Raw genomic sequence first — 15,687 nt, 5'->3', positions numbered from 1 at the left:
ATTTCAGCCACAGTTGTGCCCTCTTGCCTTTACAATTCTTCCAGTTCTTGGAATATATCTATCACTCAGCTCCCGAATTGCTCCCAGAAACTCCAGCCTTTGCTGCTCTGTCGTCATTCCTACCAGTTTCCCTTCCAATCAAGTTTGGCCAGCTTCTCTGTCACAGAAACATGGAGAAGGTCAGTGCAGAAACATGCCCACTCTGGACGATCAGAATGGTAATCTATACGAGGAGAGAAAATATATGGGGAGATTTTAAATATTATTTTTGCACCTGTATTTACTCAGGAGATGGACACAGAGTCTATAGAAGTGAGGCAAAGCAGCATCAACTTCATGGACCCTGTACAGATTACAGAGGTGGAGGTGTTTCCTGTCTTAAGGCAAATTACCGTGGATAAATCACCAGTGCCTGACAAGTTGTTCCCTAGGACCTTGCGGAAGACAAGTGCAGAAATTGTCAGGGCCCAAGCACAGATATTTAAATCATCCGCAGTGACAGTTGACGTACTGGAGGATTGGAGGACAGCCAATGTTGTTCCGCTGTTCAAGAAATGCTCTAAAAAATAAACTAAGAATTTGTACGTTGGTGAGCTTGACATCAGTAGGGGGAAGGTTATTGGAACGTATGTGCAGGAACCAGATATACAATTATTTACATAGATGTGGACTGATTAAGGATAGGTAGCATGGGTTTGTGCACAGTAGGTCATGTCTAACCAAACTTATCAAGCCTCACGAGGATGTTATCAGGAAAGTGGATGAAGGCAAGTCAGTGGATGTTGTCTACATGGACTTTAGCAAGGCACTTGACAGAGTCTCATATGGGAGGTTGGTCAGGGAGGTTCAGTCACTCAGCATTCAAGATGAGATAGTAAATTGAATGAGACACTGTCTTTGGGAGAAGCCAGAGTGTGGTAGCAGATGGTTGCCTCTCTGACTGGAGGCCTGTGACTAGTGGTGTGCCACAGGGATCAGTGTTGGATCTGTTGCAGTTTGTCGTCTATTTCAGATATCTGGATGATAACATGGTTAACTGGATCAGCAAATTTGTGGATGACACCAATATTTGTGGTGTAGTGGACAGCAAGAAATACTATCATGGCTTGCAGTCTGATCTGGACCTGCTGAAAAAATGGGTTGCGGAATGGGAAAAGGAATTTAATGCGGACAAGTGTGAAGTGTTGCATGTTGGTAGGAACAAGGTCTTACACAGTGACTGGTAGGGCTCTGAGAAGTGTTGTAGAAGAAAGGAATCTGGGAATTCAGGTCCATAATTCACTGAAAGTGGTGTCACAGTTCGATCAGGATGGAAATAAAGATTTTGGCATATTGGCCTTCATAAATCAAAGTCCTGAGTACAGGAGATGAATGTTATATTGACATTGTACAAGACATTGGTGAGGCCTGATTTGGAGTATTGTGTGCAGTTTTAGTCACCAACCTACAGGAAATGTAAAAGTGGAAAGAGTTCAGAGAAAATTCACGAGGATGTTGTCACGTCTGGAGGAATTGGGTTATAAGGAAAGAATGAACAGGTGAGGACTATATTCCATAAGACCATAAGACAAAGGAGCAGAAGTCGACCATTCGGCCCATCGAGTCTGCTCCGCCATTTTATCATGAGCTGATCCATTCTCCCATTTAGTCCCACTCCCCCGCTTTCAGATACCTATCAATCTCTGCGTTAAATACACCCAATGACTTGGCCTCCACTGCTGCCCGTGGCAACAAATTCCATAGATTCACCACCCTCTGACTAAAAAAATGTTTTCCGTATTTCTGTTCTGAATGGGCGCCCTTCAATCCTTAAGTCATGCCCTCTCGTACTAGACTCCCCCACCATGGGAAACAACTTTGCCACATCCACTCTGTCCATGCCTTTCAACATTCGAAATGTTTCTATGAGGTCTCCCCTCATTCTTCTAAACTCCAAGGAATACAGTCCAAGAGCGGACAAACGTTCCTCATATGTTAACCCTCTCATTCCCGGAATCATTCTAGTGAATCTTCTCTGTACCCTCTCCAACGTCAGCACATCTTTTCTTAAATAAGGAGACCAAAACTGCCCACAGTACTCCAAGTGAGGTCTCACCAGTGCCTTATAGAGCCTCAACATCACATCCCTGCTCCTATACTCTATTCCTGTAGAAAAGAATGCCAACATTGCATTCGCCATCTTCACTACTGACTCAACCTGGAGGTTAACTTTAAGGGTATCCTGTACGAGGACTCCTAAGTCCCGTTGCATCTCAGAACTTTGAATTCTTTCCCCATTTAAATAATAGTCTGCCCGTTTATTTTTTCTGCCAAAGTGCATAACCATACAGTTTCCAACATTGTACTTCATTTGCAATTTCTCTGCCCATTCTTCCAATCTATCCAAGTCTCTCTGCAGACTCTCCGTTTCCTCAGCACTACCGGCCCCTCCACCTATCTTAGTATCGTCAGCAAACTTAGCCACAAAGCCATCTATTCCATAATTCAAATCGTTGATGTACATTGTAAAAAGAAGCGCCCCCAACACGGACCCCTGTGGAACATCACTGGTAACTGGCAGCCAACCAGAATAGGATCCTTTTATTCCCACTCTCTGTTTCCTGCCAATCAGCCAATGCCCTATCCACGTATGTTACTTTCCCATAATTCCATGGGCTCTTATCTTGTTAAGTAACCTCATGTGTGGCACCTTGTCAAAGGCCTTCTGAAAATCCAAATATACAACATCCACTGCATCTCCCTTGTCCAGCCCACTGGTAATTTCCTCAAAAAATTGTAATAGGTTTGTCAGGCAGGATTTTCCTTTAAGGAATCCATGCTGAGTTCTGCCTAACTTGTCATATGCCTCCAGGTACTCTGTAATCTCATCCTTGACAATCGACTCCAACAACTTCCCAACCACCGATGTCAAGCTAACAGGTCTATAATTTCCTTTTTGCTTCCTTGCCCCCTTCTTAAATAGCGGAGTGACATTTGCAATCTTCCAGTCTTCCGGAACCATGCCAGAATCTATCGACTTTTGAAAGATCATCGCTAATGCCTCCGCAATCTCCACAGCTACTTCCTTCAGAACACAAGGGTGCATTCCATCTGGTCCAGGAGATTTATCGACCTTTAGCCTATTCAGCTTCCTAAGTACTTTCTCTGTCGTAATTGTGACTGCGCACACTTCTCTTCCCTGCCACTCTTGAGTGTCCGGTATACTGCTGTCTTCCTCAGTGAAGACTGATGCAAAATACTCGTTCAGTTCCTCTGCCATCTCCTTATCTCCCATTACAATTTTTCCAGCATCATTTTCTATCGGTCCTATATCTACTGTCACCTGTCTTTTACTCTTTATATACTTGAAAAAGCTTTTAATATCCTCTTTGATATTATTTGCTAGCTTCCTTTCATAGTTAATCTTTTCCCTCTTAATGACCTTCTTGTTTCCTTTTGTAAGGTTTTAAAAACTTCCCAATCCTCTGTCTTCCCACTAATTTTTGCATCCTTGTATGCCCTCTCCTTTGCTTTAACTTTGGCTTTGACTTCTCTTGTCAACCACAGTTGCATCCTTTTTCCACTTGAAAATCTTTTTTGGAATATACCTGTCTTGCACCTTCCTCACTTCTCGCATAAACTCCAGCCACTGCTGCTCTGCTGTCTTTCCCGCCAGTGTCCCTTTCCAGTCAACTTTGGCCAGTTCCTCTCTCATGTCACTGTAATTTCCTTTACACCACTGAAATACCGACACAACAGATTTCGGCTTCTCTTTTTCAAATTTCACAGTGAACTCAATCATGTTATGATCACTGTCTCCTCAGGGTTCCTTCACCTCAATCTCTCTAATCACCCCCGGTTCATTACACAATACCCAATCCAGTACAGCCGATCCCCTAGTAGACTCAACAACAAGCTGTTCTAAAAAGCCATCTCGCAGACATTCTACAAATTTTCTCTCTTGAGATCCAGTGCCGACCTGATTTTCCCAATCCACTCGCATGTTAAAATCCCCCACAATTATCATAATACTGCCCTTCTGACAAGCCTTTTCTATTTCCTGTTGTAATTGGTAGTCCACATCCCTGCAGCTGTTTGGAGGCCTATAAATAACTGCCATCAGGGTCCTTTTACCCCTGCTATTTCTTAGCTCAGCCCATAAAGATTCTGCACCTTCCGATCCTATATCACCTCTTTCTAATGATTTAATATCATTTCTTACCAATAAAGCCACATGTCCTCCTCTGCCTACCCTCCTATCCTTCTGATACACCGTGTATCCTTGGACATTCAGCTCCTAGAGACATGCATCCTTTAGCCAGGTCTCAGTGATGGCCACAATATCATACCTGCCAATCTGTAGCTGTACGACAAGATCATCCACCTTAAGACCAGTATTTGGTACTTTCCGCTTTGATTTCACTGCAACTTTATTGCACTGCAACTCATCCCAATGGCTACAAATTTGCCCCATCACCTGCCTGTCTTTCCTGACATCTTTACTGCTCACTATCTTAGATTTATTTCTGTTTTCCCCTTCCTCCGCTCTGTCATTCCGGTTCCCATCCCCCTGCCAAATTAGTTTAAATCCTCCCTGACAGCTCTGTTAAACTTTCCCGCCAGGATATTGGTCCCCTTCGGGTTCAGATGTAACCTGTCCTTTTTGAACAGGTCATACTTCCCCCAGAAGAGATCCCAATTATCCAAGAATCTGAAGCCCTGCCCCCTACACCAGTCTCTTAGCCACGCATTCATCTGCCTGATCCTACTATTCTTGCCGTCGCTAGCACATGGCACAGGTAGCAATCCCGAGATTACTACCCTGGAAGTCCTGCTTCTCAGCTTCCTTCCTAACTCCTGGAAATCTCTCTTCCGGACCTCCTCCTTTGTCCTATCTATGTCATTGGTACCAACATGTACCAAGAGAACTGGCTGCTCACCCTCCCCCTTCAGAATATTCAGGACCCGATCCGAGACATCCCGTACCCTGGCACCTGGGAGGCAACGCACCATGTGGGTATCTCTATCAGGCTCACAGAATCTCCTGTCCGTTCCCCTGACTATGGAATGCCCTACGACTACCGCATTTCTCTTCTCCCTCCTTCTCTCCTGCACAACAGTGCCAGGCTCAGTGCCAGAGACCCCAGTCACCATGGGCGTCCCCTGTCAGGTCATCCCCCTCAAAAGCATCCAGAACAAGATGTTTGTTGCTGATATTTGTTCCTTGGAATATAAATGATTGAGGGGAGGTTTGATGGAAGTGTACCAAAATTATGAGGGTTATAGATGGGGTAAATGCAAGCTGGCTTTTTCCACTGAGATTGGATGAGACTACAACCAGAGGCCATGGATGAAGTGTGAAAGGTGAAATTTTAAGGGGAACATGATGGGAAGCTTCTTCACACAGACGAACATCCGCATGTGGAATAAACAGCCCGCACAAGTGGTGAATGGAAGCTCAATTTCATCATTTAAGAGGTTTGTGTAGGTACCTGAATGGTAGGGATATGGGAGTAGAAAGTTTAAATAGTTCAGCACAAACTTGATAAGCCGAAGGGTCTCCAGATTGATTCCTGGGATGGCAGGTCTTTCATATGAAGAAAGACTGGATGAACTGGGCTTGTACTCGTTGGAATTTAGAAGATTGAGGGGGGATCTGATTGAAACGTATAAGATCCTAAAGGGATTGGACAGGCTAGATGCAGGAAGATTGTTCCCGATGTTGGGGAGGTCTAGAACGAGGGGTCACAGTTTGAGGATAGAGGGGAAGCCTTTTAGGACCGAGGTTAGGAAAAACTTCTTCACACAGAGAGTGGTGAATCTGTGGAATTCTCTGCCACAGCAAACTGTTGAGGCCAGTTCATTAGCTATGTTTAAAAGGAAGTTAGATATGGCCCTTGTGGCTACAGGGGTCAGGGGGTATGGAGGGAAGGCTGGGTTCTGAGTTGGATGATCAGCCATGATCATAATAAATGGCGGTGCAGGCTCGAAGGGCCGAATGGCCTACTCCTGCACCTATTTTCTATGTTTCTATGTTTCTATGTTTCTGTGTTGTACTTTTCTATGACTGTGACAAGAACCTAAAATGATACTAATATTCACTCTGATTCCTTTTAACAGCTGTGCAGACCAACCATACATCTGAGTCGGAGTCATTTACATGGTGTCAAAACTGTGGCACTTTAAATTAACAGAACATAAAAGAAAATCCCAGCAGCACGTCAACAAAGGCTATTTGCATGAGAGTGTTTCAGTTACTGTGGGGCCAGGCACCCATGCAGCTCAGTGGGAACAGGGAATAATACCAATGGAGAGAGTCAAACTGAGCCAGGTCACAGATTGGAGATGGCAGAAATGCCCCATTCTTATAGAGACAGGAAGAGCATCAGAGAGTTTGATGGTCATTCCAGATACCAGCACTGTGCCCAGATAGAAGATGATTTCTCTCTCCAACTTGGGTTGAACTTCACTGTAACAGTTTGATGTCAAATTACACCTTGACAACTCAAGTGATCTCATCTGAAATGTTGTCCTACACCCACTGATGGATTTTGTAAATCTTTTTACAGGTTAAAAATGACGAGGAATTTGTCTACCGGAATCTTGAACACAACACACCAGTTTTGCTGTCTCTGTCCAGATATTTAAGAAGTGGAGCAAGGGATTCACTCGATCATCCTTCCTGCTCAGACTGTGGGGAGGGATTCACTCGGTCATCTGACCGACTGGCACATCCGACATTTTACACAGGGGGAATCCCATTCATCTGCTCAGACAGCAGGAATGGATTCACTTGGTCATCTCAACTGAAGGTACATCAGCAAGTACACACTGGGCAAGGCCATTCACCTGTTCTGTGTGTGAGAATGGATTCAGTCAGTCTTCCCATCTGTGGACACACCAGTCAGTTCACACTGGGCAGAGGCTGGTCATCTGCTGAATTTGTGGGGAAGGATTCACTTGGTCATCTGACCTAATGGCTCACCAGCGAGTTCACACCAGGGAGCGGCCGTTCATCTGCTCGGACTGTGGAAAGGGATTCACTTGGTTATCTAACCTGAAGGTTCACCAGAGAGTTCACATTGGGGAGCGGCCGTTCACCTGCTCAGACTGTGGGAAGGGATTCACTTACTCATCTAAACTGAAGGGACATCAGCGAGTTCACACTGGGGAGAGGCCGTTCACCTGCTCAGACTGTGGGAAGGGATTCATTTTGTCATCTAAACTGAAGGTACATCAGCGAGTTCACACAGGGGAGTGGCCGTTCACCTGCTTGGACTGTGGGAAGAGATACACTCAGTCATCTGACCTAATGGGACACCAGCGAGTTCACACTGGGGAGCGGCCATTCACCTGCTCAGACTGTGGGAAGGGATTCATTCGGTCATGTCAGCTGAAGGTACATCAGCGAATTCACACTGGAGATTGTCCATTCACCTGCTCAGACTGTGGGAAGGGATTCATTTCATCATCTAAACTGAAGGTACATCAGCGAGTTCACACTGGGGAGAAGCCTTTCACCTGCTCAGACTGCGGAAAGGGATTCACGTGGTCATCTAAACTGAAGGTACATCAGAGACTTCACACTGGAGAGAGGCCATTCACCTGCTCAGTCTGTGGGAAGACATTCACTTTGTCACCTCACCTACTGAGACACCAGTTAGTTCATACCGGGGCATGGCCATTCACCTGCTCAGTCTGTGGGAAAGGATTCACTGAATCATCCTTCCTACAGAGACACCAGTCAGTTCACACTGGGAAGTGGCCGTTCACCTGCTCAGTCTGTGGCAAGGGATTCAATCGGTCATCTCACCTCGTGACACACCAGTCAGCCCACACAGGGGAATGGCCATTCACCTGCTCAGACTGTGGGAAGGGATTCATTTCGTCATCTCAACTGAAGATACATCAGCGATTTCACACTGGGGAGAGGCCGTTCACCTGCTCAGACTGTGGGAAGGGATTTACTATGTCATCTCATCTGAAGGTACATCAGCGAGTTCACACTGGGGAGAGACCGTTCACCTGCTCAGACTGTGGGAAGGGATTTGCTTCGTCATTTCAACTGGTGGCACACCAGCGAGTTCACACTGGGGAGAGGCCGTTCATCTGCTCAGTCTGTGGGAGGGGATTCACTCGGTCATGTCAACTACAGAGACACCAGCGAGTTCACACTGGATAGAGGCCGATCTCCTGCTCAGACTTTGGGAGGAGATTCTCTCAGCCATATCAACCAAATGTGTGTTATTGAGTTCACAGTGGAGAGAGTCCGTTCACCTGCTCTGACTGTGGGAAGCGATTCGCTTAGTCATCTAACCTTATATAACCCCCGCTTCGGCTAGCAGTTTAATATCGGGGGGTGATAGCCCCTCAGCCTGGCCAAACTTAAGAAATCTCATTTGGGTGGATGCTGCGTGATGTGTCCCCTGTTACAAATCAGTACCCCAAAATAACAAACAGTAAACTATATGTCATTAAGTGATTGAGCTTTATAATTCTTACTTTGACTATAGGGTTAGTGATGTGAACAAAAAAAAAGGGCCCACTCTGTCCATTCATGTTTTCTCATCTCTCCCCGACAAAAGACCATGAAAATCTCTCTTCCAGACTCAAAAGAAAGAACACTTCTGTCATGGTATAGCCCGCACTCCAAAACCCTGTTATCTCTAGTCGTAACCTAAACATTGCTGCTACAGAGAAACCATTACCCCAGCGGTGAAACATTACTGAGAAGCCGTTACATTAGCAGTGAAACCTTACAGCTTGTTACACACTACCGGGTTCACACTGGGGAGAAAGTTTCAAAAAGCTGCAGGCTGGATATTTGGCCATCACCGTTGCTGAATGCAATTTTGAGAGTGACTGTCGGTGCTGAACTCTGCAATTATTCTTGCTGCTCACCACACCCAGTTCTGCACCCTGGTTACTGGGCATGGGAAGAGTTTCTTCTGCTGCATATTCACGTTTAATGGGACTGGAGTTTAATATTCTGGATAAGAGACCAATAAATCAGTTCTATTTTAAACTCTGTCTATGCTACTTAGTGAATTTATAACACAACTAGTGTACAGTAGAGAGTCAACTCAGGCCAGCTGGACCCTGCCAGTGATTCAGTTCCACAACAGTCCTTTTAAATCCTCCCCTGTTGTTCATCTCTCACTCTCCCTGTGGTGATGCGTTCCAAACAGGCACCACTCTGTGGGTGAAGAGGTTTCCCTTGAACTGTCTGCAGACTGAATAAGTCGAGGAGAAGGGAATCAGCAGCAGGTCGTGGCAACGAATGACAGAGTAGCAACATTTGGAAGCTGATTGACAGAGAAAATCTTTTGGTTGTCTATCTGATGACACAAACAATACCTGTGGTGAGGTGCTCCACTGGTCGAGGATGTGTGTGTTGGGAATGGTTTTATTTATTGAGGGACTTGTTCCTGCTTGTTTATCCTGTCATATTATATCCGGATGGTTATTATGGATTGTTCTGTCTGAAATAATGTATTGATTATCAAATAATTTGTAAGATTTTGACTATAAAACTGGATCAGGCTTGAATTTGTGGTGCCTTTATGAAGTGATGGAGGGCATTCATGAGTTTGAATTTTAAAGCAAGATTTTGGTGAATGATATTTGCCACTTGATTGTGCCTTTGTAAGTAATCAGATTGAGTTAAACTGCTTCAGGATCCTGAACTGTGTTGGATTGTTTCTGGTTTCTCTTGGCATTTTCTGCACTTACTGCCTTGTTTGTTTGTATTTCATGTATTTTTGATTTTTTTTTTCCTTTTGTTAACCAACCTGTCCTGTACAGGTGTCCCCTGCTTTTCGAACGTTCGCTTTACGAAACCTCACTGTTACGAAAGACCTACATTAGTTCCCTGTTTTCGCTAACAGAAGGTGTTTTCACTGTTACGAAAAAAATCAGTGCGCATCCCGAGCAGCTGCTCTCCCCCCGGATTTGGAATGGCATTCTCGCCGGCATTGCTTAATCACGTTGCATTGAGCAGCCGTTAGCAAGATGAGTTCTAAGGTGTCGGAAAAGCTTGAAAGAGCTCGTAAGGGTGTTACACTTAGCGTAAAACTAGACATAATTAAGCGTTTTGATCGTGGTGAACGAAGTAAGGACAACGTGAGTTTGGCTTGTGGAAGCTGATGAAGCTGTTGAAGAGGTTTTGGCATCCCATGACCAAGAACTGATAGATGAAGAGTTGATGCAATTGGAAGAGGAAAGGATAACAATCAAAACCTAATTCATTAGCGAAATGAACGTGAAGCAACTGCGTGAGATTTTCACTGCAATGATAAAGTACAACTTTAATTTTGAAAGGGTACGTCAGTTTGGAGATATTTGCAGGATGGTTTGAGTGCTTACAAAGAACTGTATGATCTAAAAATGCGCAAGGTTCAGCAGTCAAGCAAACCTTCCGCATCAGCCACAGCAGACGATGAATCTCGACCTTCGATATTGAGGCGGGCAGACATAGGAGAAGATGAGCTGCCTGCCTGATGGAAACAGACGACACCCCAGTGTCCCACCACCCCAACCCCCAGACCGCAGATAGATAGTGATTCGTGCAGAATGCAGCGGTAGCCGGGGGCACACAGCACACCTTTAAGAAAAAAACCAAAATAAACATGCTAATTAATTAGATGCCGCCGACACGTAATTGTCGGCCCAGATCATGGAGGGTCATACTCATTCCACTGGTTAATGTTTTCTTTCATAGTGATGATTCATTTTTCTGAGTTAGTATCTCATTTAAGTTTTCTGGCCTGTCTTTCTTATCATGACTGCTTATCAGATACTTACATGCTTCTTGAAAGAACAAGCTGGTAGTGGGGTTGTGTGGCTCTGTTGGTAAAATATTAAATAAAATCATTAGAAAGAGATGGCATAGGGTTGGAAGGTGTCGAATCTGTGGGTAGAATTAAGGAACAGCAAATGTAAAAAAAAAATCCCTGATGAGAATTGTATAGAGACCCCCAAACAGTAGTAAGTATGTGGGCCACAAATTACAATGGGAGATAGAAAATGTGTGCCAAAAGGGCAATGTCATGAGGGATTGTCATGCAGATGATTAGGAAAATTAGGATGGTGTTGGTCTCAAGAGGAGAAATTCCTAGAATTCCTACAAGGTGGTTTTTTAGAGCAGCTCGTGGCTGAGCCCATTTGGGGATCAGTTATTCTGGATTGGGTGTTGTAATGAAGTGGAATTAATTAGGTCACTTAAATTCAAAGATCCCTTAGGGGCAAGTGATCTTAATATGATGAAATTCACCCTGACATTGGAGAAGGAGAAGCAAAAGTCAGATGTGGAATAAAGAGAATTAGAGAGGCATGAGAGATAAATTGGTCAAAATTGATTTGAAGAGAACACGGGCAGGGATGAAAACAGAGCAGCAATGGCAGGAATTTCTGGAAGCAATTCGGAAGGCACAGGATATATACAGTGGCATGTAAATGTTTGGGCACCACGGGTCAAAATTTCTGTTACAGTGAATAGCTAAGCGAGTAAAAGATGACCTGATTTCCAAAAAGTATAAAGTTAAACATGACACATTTCTTTAATATCTTAAGCAAGATTACATTTTTATTTCCATCTTTTACAGTTTCAAAATAACAGAAAAGGAAAAGGGCCTGAAGCAAAAGTCTGGGCAATCTGCATGGTCAGTACTTAGTACTTTGGCAAGTATCACAGCTTTTAAACACTTTTTGTAGCCAGCTAAGAGTCTTTCAGTTCTTGTTTGGGTAAATTTCTGGGTTCTATCATTAGCAGCAAAGCACTGACTGTGGAAATTACAGATCAGAATATTATTACAGTCACAGAGCCCAGCAGCACTGAAACAGGCCCTTCGGCCCTTCTAGTCAATGCTGACCTGCTTTTGTTTTTACTGCCGCGTTCCAACTACCTGCACCATAGCCTCCATAAACCTCCCATCCACGTCATCACCCAAATATCTCTTTAGTATCTCAATCGAACCCACATCCACAACTTCCACTGGCAGCTCATTCCACACTCCCACCAAACTCGGAGTGAAGAATTCCCTTTCAGACTCCCCTAAAAGAATTCACTTTCACCAGGACCTTATGTCCAATGTGGGGGTGAGAGGGAAGACGGGGCAGAGAGGGAAGGCAGTAAGGCGAGCGGGTGGTCAATTGCGGAGAGGGAAATAGTGGAGAGTTTAAACTTAATATATTTCAGAAAAGGTACGTGTTTGAACTTACTTGCTGCAAACCTACCATCCATACCCTGTACATTCTCAACCAAATTATTGATCTAGATAACAAGATGATCAGTGAAAGATCAAGTAGAGCAGAGAATTCAACAACTGTGTAAATGCAAATATAAGTAAATATCAATAAATAATGAGAGCAATGGTTGTAACCCTGGGGAACATTACTAGGCACAGGCCTTGAGTCCAATAAACAGCCTTTCACTTTCACTCTCTGCTTCCTACCATCAAGGCGACTGTGCATCCAGTTAGCCAGCTCTCCGTAGATCCCATGTGATCTAACTTTCCACAGCAACTTGGAGTACTGTGTCCAGTTCTGGTTGCTTCACTATAGGAAGGATGTGCAAGCATTGGAAAGGGTACAGAGGAGATTTACCAGGATGCTGCCTGGTTTAGAAAGTATGCATTATGATCAGAGATTAAGGGAGCTAGGGCTTTACTCTCTGGAGAGAAGAAGGATGAGAGGAGACATGATAGAGGTGTACAAGATAATAAGAGGAATAGATAGAGTGGATAGCCAGCGCCTCTTCCCCTGGGCACCACTGCTCAATACAAGAGGACATGGCTTTAAAGTAAGGGGTGGGAAGTTCAAGGGGGATATTAGAGGAAGGTTTTTCACTCAGAGAGTGGTTGGTGCATGGAATGCACTGCCTGAGTCAGTGGTGGAGGCAGATACACTAGTGAAGTTTAAGAGACTACTAGACAAGTATATGGAGGAATTTAAGTTGGGGGCTTAGATGGGAGGCAGAGTTTGAGGGTCGGCACATTGTGGGCCAAAGGGCCTGTACTATGCTGTAGTATTCTATTTTTACCATGCTGAACCTTGTCAAAGGCCTCACTGATGCCCATGTCGGCCACGATCCTGGGACAGAGGTGTCACTGATCAGAGGGCATAGATTTAAACAGAGGACAAAGAGGTTTAGAGGGATCTGAGGAAGAGATTTTTCACTCAGAGGGTAGCTGAAAACTGGAACACACTGTCCGAGGTGGTGATGGAGGCAGGTCCCTTCACAACATTTATGAAGTGGGTGAGCACTGAAACTGCCGAGATACAGTCAGCTATGAACTAAGTGCTGATAAATGGGACCAGTGCAGACAGTGAGTGGATGGTCAGAACAGGTATGGCCGGCCAAAGGCCTGTTTCCGTGCTGTGTGATCCACCACTCCAGACATGACAAATTAACGATGGTGACACCACAAGGCATTGACTTCAAAACCCCTCACCCCTCTCCAATCTGAAATAAACCAGACTGAACCCCTTTGTCACCACTATGAAAATCTGTTTCTGTCAAGGTAACATACAAATTGGTCACTTCTGCTAAACAACTGGAAATTGAATAAGTTCCTGTGTGGTCTTCCACTAATGTTGCTTCCTTACAACAAAACTAACCCTCTCACTGTGTCAGAATCAATGATTAAATCCAGCACCAAACACTGTGTTTTCATTCCTGCACATTGTAACTTGAACCATCTCACTGAGGGTCTGATGGAGACACAACCCCTGCCCTCTGCACATGTGATCACATCTCCCCTGATTCTGACATCTCAAATACCCTCAGAATGGTTTTCTGATTCAGTCTGAAGGTTATGGTACATTCAGCTCATCGTCAGACCTGACAAACCATGTCTTCCCACAGCTGGTTCCACCTGTTGGTGTGTCCTCTTTCCTCCACCTCCAGGGAAGCTGCATCTTCACACAAACTCCTCACCTGAGACGACTGTCTGTACCCGTGACACAGGAAATCACATCACTGTCACTCTCCTGATACCATCCGGGAAGCGGTACCGCAACATAAAAGCCAGGACCAACAGGCTCCGGGACAGCTTCTTCCACCAGGCCGTCAGACTGATGAACTCACGCTGATTTGAGTGTACTCTATGTTACATTGTCTGTTTTATTTATTATAAACTATTATAAATTACTATGATTGCACGTTGCACATTTAGATGGAGACGTAAGGTAAAGATTTTTACTCCTGATGGATGTAAGAAATAAAGTCAATTCAATTCAATTCCTGATTCCGTATCTGAGCTGCTCGCCTCCGGGTATCCTCCGTCAACAAGCTTCTTCCTCAGTCACCATCTGTCAGATTATAAAAAACAATTAAAACGATCTATCAGACAGCTCCTGTACCCCTCCACCCCTGAACAGGTTCCCCTGTTACAACTCTCTGCTCAGCCCCTTCCCTATTCCCTTTCCCTTTCAGACTCCCGATGTGCCAGCAGATCCGAATTCACCGTGTGGACATTTCTACCCCACAGGAGGCTGTACAAACCCGTGTCCTTCTCTGATGCACAGCTCAGTGACCCCAATCCCTGTCTGCACTCGCAGCCCATGACGGTGACAGCTGTCCTAGACTCTGTAACTCACAATCTTGTAACACAGAATCTTGTTCACAGCAAGTTTAGACAGTCATTAATATGAAGAGAGAATTGTTGTTTCCTGAAAGGACAGGCGAGCGAAGCTGTCTGATCCAATTCACCAGATGGTCCGGTGTTTACAAGTTAATTTGTCCCGGGACCCACACCCACACCCACACCCACTCATAACCCCGACCCACACAGACAGACAGACTGTCCCTTCGCCCCAAACCCCCTGCACAACCACAAGGAATTGATCCACGGCCCGGGCTCGGTCGCAAAGTGAAAACCGGGGCTGAGGAGAGCCCGGAGACAAACACCCCGCTGCCCACTCCACCAACAACACGGCACAGCCGGACACATCTCACAACACCGGATCCGGTCCCGATGAAACCCGAATTTAATTTTGTTGTTCCAGATCGGACCCAACAAAAGGTGTTTTAAAACTGAAGTGCGCCCCCTCACGTGACGTCACACAGCACCCCCCCACGCCTGACGTCACCCATGGTCTCCCCGTATCTGCTTCTGCTGTGACGAGCACGGTGCCTTACGTCACACACGCGCTACTGTGCTCGAGCTTTTTCGGTTTAACGGCTGAGCTATTCAGCACGACCCACGCCCGCCCCCCGGACAGTCAGCAGAGGAATTGCATTGATTGCAGAGCTGCGCTATTTCCATTGGTGCGAAGCGATGTCAATCACTGCTTACAACCAATAGCAGAGCTGGACCGGCCGAGAGGGCGTTACCCTCGCTGATTCCGATCTCTCCGTTGAAGCGGGATAAACCTGAAAGTAAATGTCCGCTTTTTGATTTATTTCCATTTCTCTCCGAGGGAAGTTGGGGCGTTTGTGAAGCGTCTCCTGCGGCCGGAGTCTGATGTATCGCTGAGAGGTAGGAGGAGACCGCTCGGCCCGTCGGTTTGATGCCGGTTCCCCGGGGAGGGAGAGGGGGATTTTATTGAAAGGATGAAGACGGTGAGAGAGGGGGCGGACAGGATGTTTGTCCCGGTGGGGACAGGAGGGGCTCATCTGTGGAAATGTCTGAGCCCACGGTGGTGGCGATTCACCACATTGGGGGGCAAACACCGGCAGACTGTTGCCCTGCAAGCGGGGCCAATGGT

At 45.5% G+C, this 15,687-nt stretch overlaps 1 protein-coding gene across 1 annotated transcript in view; it reads left to right on the top strand.

Annotated features, from left to right (window-relative positions):
* Positions 1-14,284, top strand: part of LOC134341883 (zinc finger protein 239-like) — a 38,060-nt gene extending 23,776 nt beyond the window's left edge. The window contains exons 5-6 of the transcript XR_010016898.1: positions 11,583-11,639; positions 13,844-14,284. The gene's annotated coding sequence lies outside the window, so the exon portion shown is untranslated. The remainder of the gene's footprint in view (positions 1-11,582; positions 11,640-13,843) is intronic.
* The last annotated feature ends 1,403 nt before the right edge of the window (positions 14,285-15,687 follow it).

This window comes from Mobula hypostoma, unplaced genomic scaffold (assembly GCF_963921235.1).
Source record: "Mobula hypostoma unplaced genomic scaffold, sMobHyp1.1 scaffold_60, whole genome shotgun sequence".
In the NCBI taxonomy this organism is placed as follows: Eukaryota; Metazoa; Chordata; class Chondrichthyes; order Myliobatiformes; family Myliobatidae; genus Mobula; species Mobula hypostoma.
Note: the sequence above shows the minus strand (reverse complement) of the source record. Positions and strands in the feature narration are given on the sequence as shown.